The sequence below is a fragment of the Hippoglossus stenolepis genome, chromosome 18 (genome assembly GCF_022539355.2).
Source record: "Hippoglossus stenolepis isolate QCI-W04-F060 chromosome 18, HSTE1.2, whole genome shotgun sequence".
Classification (NCBI taxonomy): domain Eukaryota; kingdom Metazoa; phylum Chordata; class Actinopteri; order Pleuronectiformes; family Pleuronectidae; genus Hippoglossus; species Hippoglossus stenolepis.
Genome location: NC_061500.1, coordinates 8,078,527 through 8,094,328, shown reverse-complemented (window position 1 = coordinate 8,094,328; position 15,802 = coordinate 8,078,527). Strand labels below are relative to the sequence as shown.

General features: G+C 39.9%; 1 long non-coding RNA gene across 3 annotated transcripts in view; it reads right to left on the bottom strand.

Annotated features, from left to right (window-relative positions):
• The window catches only part of LOC124855053, an 80,382-nt gene extending 65,371 nt beyond the window's left edge, over positions 1 to 15,011 (bottom strand). For all 3 annotated transcript variants that reach the window (XR_007034976.1, XR_007034977.1, XR_007034975.1), the window contains exons 1-2: positions 14,788 to 15,011; positions 12,092 to 12,172 (exon numbers count right to left, since the gene is read on the bottom strand). This is a non-coding gene — a long non-coding RNA (uncharacterized LOC124855053). The remainder of the gene's footprint in view (positions 1 to 12,091; positions 12,173 to 14,787) is intronic.
• Positions 15,012 to 15,802: the final 791 nt, after the last annotated feature.

The following is a 15,802-nucleotide window of genomic DNA, read 5'->3' as shown; positions in this document are numbered from 1 at the left end:
CTTTAGTGTAAACCAGGGAAAAGTGCATTTTAGACCTCCGCTGAAGATTCCTTTCCTTCTCCTTGTAGACTTTTTGTCTACGTTTTTTTACACTCACTTTTCCACATTCTTCATGGCTTGTTGAGATTCCATGTCTTATATTGTGGTTTTCCCCTTGTCGAGATCGTTATTTGACTGAAACATGGCATTGCTCACATTCTGAATTCTTAACATGCCCTTTTTATGCTTGGATAAGAATTGTATTTTCCATTGTAAAAGGAAGCCAATGCATGTTTGTTTTGAAATTAGTTTGGCACTAAATCAAATCAGTTTGAACATGTTTTTTTTTATTATGGGCATCTTTATGATCTCATTTAAACAATGTTGGGGTTAGGGATTAAATTTCAATTTATTGTAATTGAGGCCGCATTTGTTATTTTATTGATTAATCTAATAGTTGTCCATCTGTCAGGATGTGGCTTTAGTATTTGGAGAACAAATTCCGGCTTCACATTTGGAATGTGTGTTGGAGAGGGCCCAAGGAAGTGCAGTCAGGTGGAATTTGAACAGGCAATCAGTTCAATATTGTTAAACTTATTGCCAACCAGCACTATGTAGCAATGGCAGGTCACTTTAAAGTTTCCACAAAAAAAGCGGCAGCCAGCATCACCACAGGCCAGACAAACAGCCCATTCCAAACAGGCACATTCAAAACAGGCACTGCACTAATATGACACATACGTCAAAAAAAAAGGTTTGAGTGATGCTCTAATACTGATTAAACTTAAGGAGAAGCTGCCTCTTGTAATTGATTGGGTAAAAAAAAATGAGAAAGATGACATGTTGAGCAACACAAACAAGACAATTAAAACTGATACAAAGCAGATTCATAGAAGAGCATAAATGTGTGGTGGCAGGAGAAAGCTGCATGGCAACATACTTGAAGAAAGTATGTAGAGTGTAACAGTGTTATAGTAGCTCCACAACCAAATACTCTACGCAGGCCTGGATACAGTCAAGTTATAGACAGCAACATTAAGGAACACAAACAGGCCAGAAGAGAAACAGCACCATGAAGAAAGATGCAGAACAGAGAGCCACCATCCTCCAAATGTCACGGATATTAGTCCAAGATAAAAGAGTATGCTGCTTTGCATAGAATGTTCTCCTCCTTTTAAGGGAAAGAGTTCTACTCTTACCGCGTACTGTGCCCATTTCAAACTACATAATGACTCTAGTTTGCTGTTTTGTCTTGGAGAAGCTTGTGGCCAATAATTGTAGTGTGGGGATGGGTGGATGGAGTCCAACATTGAGTGTGTGAATAACAGCAGAGATAGATAATCAGGCTGGCAGATGTGCTTTTTAAGATTCCTGAAACCTGACTCCAGTACTAATATCTAAACATTTCTCAGAAGCTGGTTCGAGAACAAATATTGCTGAAACAAAAATTGAGAGATTAAAAAGATTAAGTGATCTTAAGGCCAAATTCTGCTCTGACCTCTCTTTTGTTAATAGAAGTGCTTGTAATCATTATCACTCAAAAGCAGAAACATTGCTACATCTCAGTAATCAAAATGTATGGGACTCTATTGTTATCCAGGAGACAGACTTTCCAACAGCCTTGGTATTGAATTGTTTATTAGATAGCAGCAGTCACCTCCTCCCTGTTGTTCATTTCTCAGAAAGTAAAGGTAATCTGCCTGTAATCAGTGTTACAGACAGTTTTATCAATATTGATATAATCTTAAACTAAACACTAGTGCTAGAATGGAAAGTTTTCCCCTTGCTGCCTCCTATCCCTTCATTTCTTCCTTTCCACTCATCAAAACGAAACTGCAGCATACACTCAAATCAGGGGAAAATGAGACATTAACGACTGAACAAGTTGTATTTTACTTTAAATTCAATTTTCCAATGAAGGATTTAAATGAGTGAATTTCAGATCATGTGATTGTGGTTTTCAGTTTGGTTTTGCTCAGTTTTTTGATTCAGAAAAGGCACCAAACTATCCTCTTCAGTTCATGAGTTTCCATCTGGGTTTCTCCCACCTGCCTTCACCTCTTTCCCACCACACAATCTGTCCCCCCAACTCTCCCCTCGGTTACATCACTCCTCCCTCCTTTACACCTCCCACTCCCCTCTCAATGTCTCGACTCTTTGTCCTTTACCACGTTTCCATCCTTCCCTCCACCACCCTTCCAATAGCTTCCCCCCCCCTGCCCCCATCCTTTTCTTGATCACTCCCACAGTCCCATCAGTGCTTTCTTGAGTCCAGGCTTGCATATCCATTAGTCAGTGTTATCTTCATGTCAACAGTTCCTCTCAAATATTTACAATAGTCCCTGGTGGGGAGACATCCAGCCAGAGGTGGGATGATTCACCCCAAAGTAGCTCTGTGCCACTCACAAACACATGCATATGAGTAATGGGCCCCAAAGTGTCCCAAAACATGTTTGGTACACTGAAGCATTTGACCTTTGAGAAAGGTTTTATAATGTAATTTAAAAGACGGGAAAGAACAAATGACTCATCTACGATTGAACGGTAGCAGAAGAAACAATCATAAACCCGCAGTCTGGATTTCCTTACGATAATGAGGAAAATGTCAATAATGATAGAAAACAATGGAGTCTGTACATTTAACAACACAAATAAATATATGGACCTAGACCAATTAATGCACTGTCGTCAGGTGTCAATTTATTAGGACCACCTAGCTAAAGCTAATGCTAACAGTTATCCAATAAATCCTCCTTTATGAAGGTTATAATGTGCAGTTCCTGTGAAAACACTGATCATTCAACTGCATTAAATTATAATTATTCATACACAATTCAATTCAACGGAACAATTCTCAAAACTTGAATAGTAATCAGTAGAGTGCATAACTTTGCCGGGGCCAAACAGTCACCTTATGAAATCGCAATTCAAATTCACTAGATCAGAATTTTATTTAGTTTGACACTTGTACTCACTTATCAGTCCTGTAAACATGCCTAATTCTTTCCATCAAGATCCATGAATTATGAGAAATGAACAAATGTAGAACAATTTTGAAGATGGTGATAAAAACAATCCTGGATCTGCACTCAAGTTTAATGGGTTCTTCCCTGACTCATCCTGCATTCTTCCACCGAGTTTCATGGTAATCCATCAAGTAGTTTCTGCGTAATCCTGCTTACAAACAAGCAACCAACAAATGGCCTGGGAAGAAAACATAACCTCCTGGTGTTGGTAATGACGACTGTTGAATCAACACCTTTTAAGCGGTTTCAAGAACTTAATTATAACCTTCACGAATCTACGATGTATTTTGCAGGACTGTTGTATTAATTGGCTGAACCGAGTTATACACTGGAAAGTTTTAGAACCACTGTTGTCAACTAAAGCTCAGGTCCCTTTTTTTCCCCAGTAAACGCATCAGTGTCGTGTTCTCTGTATGATTCTGCAAAAATAATAGTCATTATAAATTTATGTCAACATAAAGTCATATAAAAGTCTGAGACAAACTAACATTCACAAATTCAGGAAGGAATCCTTCATCCAAGTCTTACATCACTGTTCTCGTCAGGCCAAGAGAATACGCACAAGGCATCAGTGACACACTTTTTCTAACCACATGTGGGGCAGTAGCAGTAGCTGAAGCAAAAGACAAAACAAAACTAAAACATACAGTTTGAAGTGTAGACCGGCAGTGGCAGATAGGCCACCCCAGGTTTACCACAGTTATGTTGCACATGTACACATGTAACACGTACATTCAGGGACACCCACTGCCAAACGTACACAGAAGACATGAAAATAACAATATTTAAAATGTACAGACAGGCAAATGTGAACTTGTGCTTACACACGTATACACACACACACACAGATGCACAAACGCATACACAGGCACGCAACAAAAATATATCCAGAGTGAGTCGGCAATAAACTCATAGATAAACAAGATGTTGGAGGCCAAAGAGTTTATTTAACTCTCCCCTCTTCTCTTTGTGGTGTCTAATTGGCCCATGTTTGACCTCCTGCCCTACTTTTTACTTGCGAGGTTGAACTGTAGGGCTGTCCACTACACACACACACACACACACACACACACACACACACACACACACACACACACACACACACACACACACACACACACACACACACACACACACACACACACACACACACACACACACACACACACACACACACACACACACACACAGTTTAAGAATCAGTCTCTTTATCGTCAGATCATCAGTTGACTGGTGTTTCTTGTATACGAATTTAAAGATAACACAAACCAACATGTGATCAGAAGCTTGGAAACACTATGGAAATATAACATTTAGATTATTTTTTAATAACTATAATTCTCCTTTGTTATACACCTCTACCAAGGACGTATATTATGTATGTTGGTTTGTTTGCTGGCAGGATTGCACAAAAACTACTGAACAGATTTCCACGAAACTTGGTAGACGAATGAGACATGGGGCATAAAAGGACCCATGGAATGTTGATGCAGATCCTGACAATGGGGCAGATCCAGGGCTTCCATTACCATGTTTAGGTTTTACATTTTTTCCAGAGAATAATTCATGGCTCTCGATAAAAAGAAAATTAGGCCTATTTAGGGGACTGATGTGATTGAACTGAAGGGGACTGTTGGGCCTTGGCAGAGGTATGTGCTGTACTGAGTGCCATTCTAGTTTTTTTATTCTTTTTTCTTTCTGACAGGGCAAAACAAATGTCATTCCTCAAATGATCATAAACAACCCCTTGGTTAGCCCAACTTCTGTGAGGAAAAGAAAAATAAACGTTAAAATTATTACCAAACTGTCCATTGGAGGCACAACAAAACTGTTTGTCCATCTCCTGGCAAAACTCCAATCAGACCATAGAGTTTCAAAGCATGTGCTCATGGGATTGTATAAATAGATGGGTTTGTTTTTTATATAATCACATCCAGAATTTGGAAGAGAATGCAGAAACAGATGAAGACGACCGAAGGTACAAAGTCAGTCTTTTTGTATTACGGTCATTATGAAGTCATCAGCTCAGTTTTGATGATGATGATGCACCTTTCAGGGTAGTCTTTCAGTAAATGCTGCACTGGTAGTTAACCTTATACCTTCATAGACTACAGAGTAATCAAGGAACACCCACACATCAACGTGCACGTGCACGTGCACACACACACACACACACACACACACACACACACACACACGCACGCACACTCTCCAGGCCTGGTGATGAGCTGGCATGTGGAGCGATCCATGTGCATGCTGGGGTGTGAGGGGTAAAGTTTCAAACACACGGCCAACTCTGTTCAGACACACCTGCGTGGAAAATTTGGAATGAATATCCAGAAGTGATGTGAGCAGATGACAGAAGAAATTATCTGGCAGCAAATAAAAGAGCTTAGCTTTGACTATTGCTTATTCGACTTTATTGATAGTCCTTATATTTACCAACAGCTGAATGCATTTTGTATACAAGAGCACTTTTGGAATTAATAAATCATGCATGTGAGCCAGTGTACAGTATGAAGGGGAACCGTCTCCTGTTTCACTCTTAATTCAGATTAAAAACTGCTTGCTCAAAGACTTGGAGTTTGTACCTTCTCCATTTTTGGCTCAGTCAGTCTTCATACTGTTCATCAATTCTCTGACCACATACGGTGCAATGTCATATTCCTGTTTCTTAACAATTTAGAACCATTCTCTTGAAAATTGTGCCAGCAAAATCATGCCGATATTGTTTCTAGACTGCATCACCGACACGTGTAGACTGAACTGTCCAACATCATCGCAATACCAGATTTTATTTGGAGAGGATTTTCCAATTTACAGAGTTACAACATTCTGCTTGAGCCATTTCCAACTGATTACGCAAATGTGATCAAATATGCTGCATCTGCAATTGTTAATACTCATATACTCAATACTAATCATCCATTGCATGGTATTACTTGCCATTTGCATTGTGGATGGGTTGCACGCAAACTGTTGAATGCAAGCTTGGCCAATGTGTCTTTGGGCCAACATAATTGATTGTGGTCTCTATCTATCACTCAAAAAGACGAGAGTTTCATGATTCGGTGCATATTTTAATCAGGCACAGAATCAAACACGCATTGTGCTGAACAATATATTGCACTCTCTGGAAACACCACATTAATTAAGAGTTTAAGATCCTAAGCTGCAGATTCAGATGCTTGATGTGCCAGGTTTTGGCAGCAATAGAGCAAAAATAGAAGACAAAGTATTAGAATTCATCCTCTGTGGACAATCAATGCCTCTGCGAATAAAGTAAAATTCAAGAAACTCTGCACAAACTTTGCACATAGCTCTTCTGCTCTATGACCATGATGCTTCGACTGAAAGAACTAAGGAACATCTCATACTGATGCTAGAACACACATCTGAAAATGGCCACTTAATATTTCCTATTCTGCAGCATTCTCTTGGCAGACTGAGTTGCAGCAGTGTGTGGCCCCTGCTGCACAAACACATCCGAAATTCACAAAAGCCCTGCAAATTAAAATGTATGACCATTCCATATAGTGAGTCATCAAATGAGGGCTCCCCCAACTCTATTGCATTTTTCTCTTGCTGTTTTTGTTTCTGTATTCTGGTGATGGGCTTATGTAAATGTTTACATAGCAAATAGCAATATCAAGCTAAATACTGGACTGGTATACCAAATGTTACCACTGGGTGTCACACCCAGATGTTCCCTAAAGGGTTGGGTGGTAAGCAATTTCTGACACCATTATAGCTTCCCCAAAGGTTTACTATGATATAACCAATGTTAAAACAAATTGTAGGGCTTTAAGGGAGTTGCCAATCGCTGCTATACTGTTTCTCACCACAAGTCAGCAGCAGTGCACTAACCTGCTGATTTCCGTCTAATTTGAATTAACATCAATATGTTTTTGTTCATTTTGTGCAAAGCACGTATGCATGCAATCTGTGTGTTGTGAGACATTTTGAGACACAACTGTGGTCGGTCAGCTACGTTGTTACTGAATTTCTTCAAATAGTGACCAGAGCATTTAGTTACCTTGGCTACAGAAGGTAACAGGACTCTTTGATTTCATGTTTGTGTTCCCTTGACTCATTTCGGTCACTGCTGCTGTCCATTTCCATGCAGCATTCATCTGCATTCTCCATCTTCATTGTTTCCATACAAGACTTAATCTTACCTCCCTTTGCATTTTCTTTGCTATAAAACAAAACTTTTGTTTTAAATAGGACATTATGCCAAAACAACATCTTAGTCTGTACGGAGCAGAGCTCAGTGGCATTTGCCATCAGCACTTTCTATAATATCAGTTATCACAATAAATCCCAGATGACATGTTTTTTTCTGATTAAAGTATGTAAAACATAAGTTTTCTCAGGGGGGAAACTCTTTTGTTCATATAATGTTATGTATTTTGTTTGATGTCTTCTGAATCTGTCAGTGATTGGATGGATTGCTGAAATTCCCATATAGCACAACAAACAATAGAAACTTTGAAACCTTTAACAGAAACAAAGTGGACTTAAATAAATTGAAGTACTTAACAATATGCTGATCAATGTTTTGTTAAAAACGATTATACAATTACCAACTAAACAAAATCAGTCCAACATGTGCGTGACAATTAAGCAAGACGGCCTTGTACCATCTCCTCTTGTTCCGTCTTTTCACCCCTCTGCTGGCACGGGAAATCTATTGTCCATCCCTCACACGAGGACACGAAACACCCACAACTGCATCATCTTCTTTTATGTGCTTTAAGAACTCATGATGATGTGGGTATCACAAGTTTCCATCCACACCCTGATCAACCATTCACACGATTATATTGAAGACGTCATCAAACCCCGCCCCCAACTGCATCTTACTGTCATTCCTTTACTGATATAGTGCTGCCCAAATAGAGATCTTTGTATACACGGTGTCTAGCCACTTAATACACATGGTTAAGACTGAAGTGCTGGGCTTGGTCAATCTAAACATTACAACCGGTGCATGTATAAACAGTTAAAATGAAAACAGCAAGTATTTTGTCAAACCCAAATTGCTGTATGTAACTTATGCATCCCAGCACACATACAGAGAGTAATTTAGTAATGATAGATTTATCTTTTGACTATATTCATGTGGTGCAAAGCTGCAGTCCTATTATTTGTTCGTACAGTTGGATAGACAAGGGAAACGCTTGCTTTGACGCAACAAATTTCATTCGGATGCAAATTAGGCAGAATCGCTGCAAGAATGAGATTGTTTAGTGGTGTGAATAAAGATTGTGATTAAAAAATAACAATCATGCATCCCATTAATATTGTAAAATGATTACTCAATAAGCATGAAGTCCAACTAAACGAGGGACTGTCGTCACATTTTAGTGGTTGGCTTATGTCCAATGTGAGGTAAAACACAAGTCCAAAATATCAGCATCAGTGTCTCCCTGGCAAACAAACAGGTTCCATCAGATACCCATTGAGACTGTGTGATCAAACACTTCATGCAAGCCACTGATCACTGAATGGGCCACCATACAGCTGGGGAGCGTTCAAAGACTCTCAGGTAGGTAGGCCAGTGAGGTATGCTGGCTCCTGCCGTTTCCCCTCATTCAAACACCCAAACAAACACGCACATTCAGCTGCACACACACAAGCGGCACATTCCTTCTATGACATTAGCGCTGCCGAAATAAGGTGCTCAGGTGTTTTCCCTTTGTAGTTTTACAAACACTAAGAAAGAGACAGAAAGTGAGTGAGGCAGAAAAAGAAAGGTATCTGATGTTTTCCTTTTTCGGCCTCGGCTGTGAAACCTCATCCCCCTTTCATTCCCTCCTTCATTGTGTCAGTCGCTCTTTTGTGTGTGTTCCTATGAGGCCCCCCTCGACACTGAAGAGGTCATCCAGTTGATACCTGAATCCCATTGAAGACACTTTTCTCCAAAACACACACACTATCCTCTGTCTCTCATTTTCTCCCCTTCTGCTTTGTTCTTTTAGTCACCTCTGTGCCACCCTAACACAGATACACAAGTCACACCACAAAAAAATACACCACAGAAAACGTGTCAGAAAACACTTACATCACCATTGAGAGGGGGCGAGGGAGAAAAGAAGAGTGGGAGTGAGGGAACAGACATCAATCTGCATCTTTTTCCCCCTTGTTCCTGCCTCTTGTTTGCATTAGCAGTAATAATAGTACAGCTGTTAGTCATAGTGGCAGTTCTAACAGTGGTAGAAAATATATTCATTAGCAGCAGCAGAGCAGTCAGTTGTTCAGAGCAAAAATAGTGGTGGTTATGATAGAAGTGTTTGTAGTCACAGTAATCAAGGTTTTTCTGACTGAAGTTGTACATCCTTGGTTTAAAGATGAGCTCCAAAATGTTCCAGCAGGTTTTTATTAAGAGAACTGTAAAAACAGATCCTCAAGGAACCTTTTTATTTTAGGGTGCACTGTCCTAGAATGCCCTGCTGCAAATGTAAAAGCAATCTGTTGCCAAGTCCATACACTAAACATGGAGGATTAGACTTAATCCACAGCCAGCTAAAAATGGCCATAAAAAGGCTTGAATGTAAACATTAAGGGCCCCTTTTTACACCAGGCGCAAAGCTGTCTTTGTAGTTGTAGACAGGTCATTTTCCCACTGTCCACTTTGTTTAAATAGCAAATGCACATGCACCCATGGGCCTGTTGGTCTCTTAAAAATGGAGATGTGGTCAGGCACTTTGTTGATGCATTACAATCTTGAGGCAGCAGAAAGTGACAAAACCTGGTCTCAAGCCAGAAGCAGATTTATTATATCTTCATCGGCGGGTACACAGCATGTTTACACTGTTCTCGCTACACAGATAGGTAGCGATTTTTCACTTTGATCCGTCTGCTCTGCAGAGACCCAGACAAATCTACCATTATAAAATGTATTTGTCAAGGTGAAAGCATACCTGACTTTTAAAAAGGCAATGGAGGATGGCATTCTGGTTTGGTGAAAAATATGCCCTGAAAGCACCAATGATTACTAGACTTTTGAACCATGCCTCTGGTGCAGAGACCTTTGCTCCACTGTTAAACCAGCAAAAGGGGATTATGGCAGACACATTTGCTTAAGAACATGTGCTTACATTGTTAAAATAGAGTCCTATGTGTATATCTGAGCTGAAAATAAAATATCTTACGACACAAAGTACAGCCCATGTTGTTAGAATGAAGGCAGACACCGGAACATCGATGAGCATATGCGAGTCTGTGTAAACCGGTATAAATCCACAAGTAAGCGACAGTGCGGTGCTTTTGCGTCACATCATCGAGGATCAATAAACATTCAAACAGACCAATGAGACGGGGTGTTTAAAAATAACAAAAAAGACCATGGCAGCTTTTACTGAACCACCATTTCTACACAAAGTTTAAACACACAAACCCCTTGCTGAGACAGAGCTATTCAAACTACCAGCCTATAGATGATGCATTTTACAACCCGACAGGCCCAATTACACACAGTGGGGACTTGGCAAAGTTAGTGAAGGTTTGACCCCAACCTCAGACTAAGCTGTCTGTGTTGCTTTGTGGGTAAATCTAAAACCTTTATGCAATAAATATAAAAAGGAAATATGTTTTCTCACAATAAACATTAAACAAAAGGAAACTGAGCATTACGACCACATTCAGCATGAAACACTGGCAAGTCAAATTGGCCTTGTTACTGTTTTACTTAGTCAGCATACAGGACACCTTCGGTACCTTTACCTAATACAACAGCTGCTAGTTTGCAATGTTAGCTCTTTTCTTTCCCACTATAGGCTATCTTGAAAAACAAGGTCAAGGAGGTCCCTGTAATTAATGTTAGCCGAGTAGCTAACTTGTTAAATAACTCAAGTGAATGACTTCATGTGCAGCACCATGATGGACAGCCACTGTTGAGTGGTGGCGTGGTCACACTACATAGGTCACATAGCTGTTCGTCAGATGATGTCCAAGGATAAAAAGCATTGAAATACAAGTGCAATACAATTCTCTAGATCCCTGCATCATACTTTAGTGGATTCAGTTGTCTGTCTGGTTTGTTAACATTATTGAAGAATCATTGTGTTGAGTAAACATTTTGTTGTATCGACAATATAACAAACCCAGCTATCCACACACATTAATGATCGAATGAGAGTCGATGTTCGTAACATTGTAATCTCTTTGCAGTGGATATTTAGGGAAATTATTTCTTTGCTTTTATCAAATGCACCTCAGAAAAAAAAAAGTTTCAGGGTTACCCGAGTGGAAAGTACTTTTCTCTTCCACTTGCCCTATTACAGAATCCACTTGTCTTGGACATGTGGACAAGTTTTAAAGTTTAAGTCTGGTATGTAGTGACTTAACTCAAAACGTCTCATACTGGAGGACATCAGTGGTTGAGCATAACAGCGACAGCGAGTCTAAATTCACATCAAAGACATGCAGCGTAATTCACCCCTTAATGTGCATATATTTGGTTTCCGAACAATTCAGCGTAAATACGTTTTGCATTTCTTTTTTGCCCCAACAACTCTCGCCTGGCCACCAGACAATAACAAACTGATGTGAAGTGGTCTGGGAAGATGTTTCAATGAGCTTTGTCATGCCTCTGCTTAAATGGCACATATGCTCACTCACACACACGAAAACCACTCTAAATGATTCCCTTCCTCACTTCAGAGAAATTCTGATCCCCTCACTTCTTACCAATACATTAACCACCCCCTCACCTCTTTTCCACTTTTTCTCTCATTCATCCCTCCTAACTTCAACAATTTACATCCAGAGTTTGGGAAGCAGCTGGACAATAAAAGCAGCTTAAAAGGACACACTCCCACCATGTTTATGTTAGCCAGCCCTAAGCAGCAATGAAATGGTAAAGAGGCCAGTTGTGTTGCTCGCTGGTCAGGTTCGTGGGTCTACACTTATCTCTGGCTGTCACAGTCAAAACAACTTCAGGACAGTCAGGGCCAGACAGTGTACGTTTGTGTGTGTGTCCTCAGGACGATGTATCCAAGACGCCTGGATCTGGGGGTTTTAAGGCTTCTCCAAACAAGCTGTTAAGACGATCAGATTAGACATTAAGGAAGGGAACTTACCCGAGATCAAGGATGAAAGATTCCTCTTGTTTAGAGGTCCACAGTTTTTAACCACAGACCGATGGCACACCATCTCTCCACCTGTAGAACAAGAATAGTAGTGCTGTAGTGATTGATTAAAATGTGGGTATAGCCTACTATTTCATCCTTAGAACCTTTATTGCGATAATGGTGGATTACAGAAAGACATGTTTTTACTTATAATCTGTCATAAATACACACAGTATAATATCTCAATGTTGGATTTTCATACTAAACATGGCTTAGTGGCAGGGATACACTTTAATTAACAAGGTGTAAAAATTAATCCCTGCGAGACTGACCAGCTGAGTCAGTTTGGTTTGCAGCCAGAGAATCTTACATAGTCAGATGTTATGGGAGGATCATAAAACCGCAGTAAAAATCCAATCACTAAATCTTTATTTGCCAATGTTCTTCTTAAATGGCACACAGAGTGAATATTCAAGAATACAGACTCCCAGACTGGAATTATTGGTACTGAAAAACAACCTGTGTTGTGTCAAGAAATATTCGAATGACAATGGTGTAAAATGATGCGACAATGTACCCAGTCCCAAGAAAACCCCTGAAATACTGCTTGCTTCAACCAGAGGCTAAACCGAGGGGCTGCATAGCAGACACAACATAAAAAAGGACTTTATGTGACCTGTAAATCATGGAAAGCTTCTCTGGTGGAAACAGAGCTGGAATGAGCACAATAGGTCAACCTTCATAACAGTAAAGCATACAAGAGGGCTTTAGTTTTTGGCAAATGCAATACGGTACATCCAAATTAGGCAGGAGAAGTCTACTGTAAGACAGCATCATGATGACACTAAAACATATAGACAAAGCAAAGATGAAGAGTTGCAGTGTACATGCATTTTTAGACTTCTTGTGCAAGACGAGTCTGAAAAAGAAATGGAGTAGAACAAACAAGTTTTACAGTGCTAATCCCAAGGCCTCACATTTAGCCTAAATAAACTGCCAACAGGGGACACACTGTACTAAACTTAAATTATAGTGGGTTATTAATCCTGTTTAATATTTATTATAGTGACATCAATATGGCATCTTTAAGTTCATGATATAATGCGCTTGGGGTTGTAACATTACAGATGTTAATTCCTTTAAATCTAGCAACTTTAGCCTGATGCCTTTCAAACTATAATGTGGGCATATTTTTCAGTTGAGCATAAATAAAAAGAGCAACGGGCTCTAATGAGCCACTGCTGTGAGGGTACGAGAACAGATTTGTCTGATTTGGGACCACGGTTTAAAATGTCTAATAAGACCTCCTGTGGTGAGGTCAGGCTGTACATCTCCATATCGCATGTGAGCAGAGCAGCAGAGATACAGCACGTAGTTCATGTTTACCCTGACAACTGGTTGGAAGGCATGTTAAACACATGTTGTTCCTGGTATAAAGATTTGTTGGGGAAGTTTCATCTCGTACTAAAGCCACATTTTCTGGTTTGATTTTGACACACACACGCACACACACCCACACCAAATCTACATCATCTGTGATGGGGGAGCATCTACAAATCTCTCCAATCACACATGGTTTCATCTGTACGGCTTTCAGCGAGGATTACTTCATGTACACAGGGACATGTGCGCTCCCTTTCAACTGTGGGTTTGTCGCAGTGATGGTTTTAAGTGCTGCTGGGAAGCTCCCTGCATAATACTCCAGACCAAGCGTTGACTTAAATAGTCCTGGTTGAACCAACAGTGCTGGGAAAACCACTTGGTTCTTACTGTGGCGAGTGAGGGAAGTTGTTGCTGTAGCAAGCCGCGTGTGGTTCCAGGGGATTTAGCAGCAGGGTTTGTTAAGACAACTCACGAGGAAACATTTGTACGTGAATTCAGAAAGTGTATACGTTCATATTTGGTGTGTAGACTAGCATACAACAACATAAGCATGGCACAGATTAGACAGTAGAACATCTTTCCAAAATCCACTTGTTATGCAGCATCAGAGCGCAAAGCTACACAGACTTGAATTAAAAATGATATACAATTAATTCTCCAAAATCCTAGGTTAGTCGACTGGAACACTTAACGATGGGAATTGGTGTAATTTGGTGGAAACAGTAGTAAACAGCAGAAGGAGCATAATGAGATGTAGTGAAGTAACAGTTTCACATATTTCTTCAGTGTTCAGCTGAATGTAAGGTGCTCAGCATCATAACACAATAGTGTTTAAAGACTAAAACACAACGTTAACACAACTCACCAGCAGCAGTACTGACAGTGAGCAGACTTTAAAGACTAAACACAATGTTAACACAACTCACCAGCAGCAGCACTGACAGTGAGCAGAGTTTAAAGACTAAACACAATGTTAACACAACTCACCAGCAACAGCACTGACTAAACAATATTAACACAACTCACCAGCAGCAGCACTGACAGTGAGCAGAGTTTAAAGACTAAACAATATTAAACACACCTCACCAGCAGCAGTACTGACAGTGAGCAGAGTTTAAAAACTAAACAATATTAACACAACTCACCAGCAGCAGCACTGACAGTGAGCAGAGTTTAAAGACTAAACAATATTAAACAAAACTCACCAGCAACAGTACTGACAGTGAGCAGAGATTGAAGACTAAACACAATATTAACACAACTCACCAGCAGTACTGACAGTGAGCAGTTTAAAGACTAAACACAATATTAACACAACTCACCAGCAGCAGTATGAGCTCAGTGGAGAAAGTCCTTTAGTCCATTGTTAGTTAAAACATGGCAGTGAACACAAGTGATGTTTGAGGCCCACACCTGATACCATGACTCCTCACTTTAACACAGCAAATACACAAAAACTCCTTTTCTCACTTAAAGACGTAATTTAGTGATAAAACCCTTCCTGGTGGACGCTGGACTTCCGGATTAGCTTCTTCCCTCGATGCTACACAACAACAGCTGTGTTAGCATTTTGCTAATTGGCTAATTTATCACGCAAATCAGCATCACCTGCGCAAAATGCAGGTTGACATATGTACAAACTCTGTATTTACAATATACAATGTATACAAATCAATATTTCCATTTGTGTTATTTTACATATTATTACCTATTTTGTGGGTTTATTTGAATAAATTTAAGTTTATAGAATATGGTGCATTATGGAGAAGAAAAAATGTTTCTCGACTAACTACATTAAATGGTGCATGTCACTGCTGATAATGCATTTTTATTATTCAGTCATATAATATAATATAATATAATATAATTACCAACTGGGGAAAGTGAGCAATTCAAGTTAAATTCTCCGTTCATTGTTGTGTTCCTTCTTGATGTTAAAAGCCGATACCACTTGTGTACTTGCACTGAATTAAAGTTTTAAAAGCAGGATTAGCTTTTATGTTGCGATAATTCTACTTTTACATGAAGGAACCTGAATACCAGAACACCAAAACACATTCTTGGTATAAATAATTCAATCACATCAAATTGCATGCAAGGCCGGGCAAAACAAAGTGTGTTTTTCCAGGAATGACTGACTTTGCTTGTATGGAGGAGGGATGGAGGCGTATTGTGTCTGCAGCCTGCTGGTTATCTGGATAAATACTGGCTGTGTGACAATAGAGCAGCTTGAGCTGAGGAGGCTGTCACCTCAGCCCTTATCAGATCATGGATCTTCATGCTCTCACACACCACAGACACACACATGACCTTTGACAGCACTTCAGACCCTCTTCG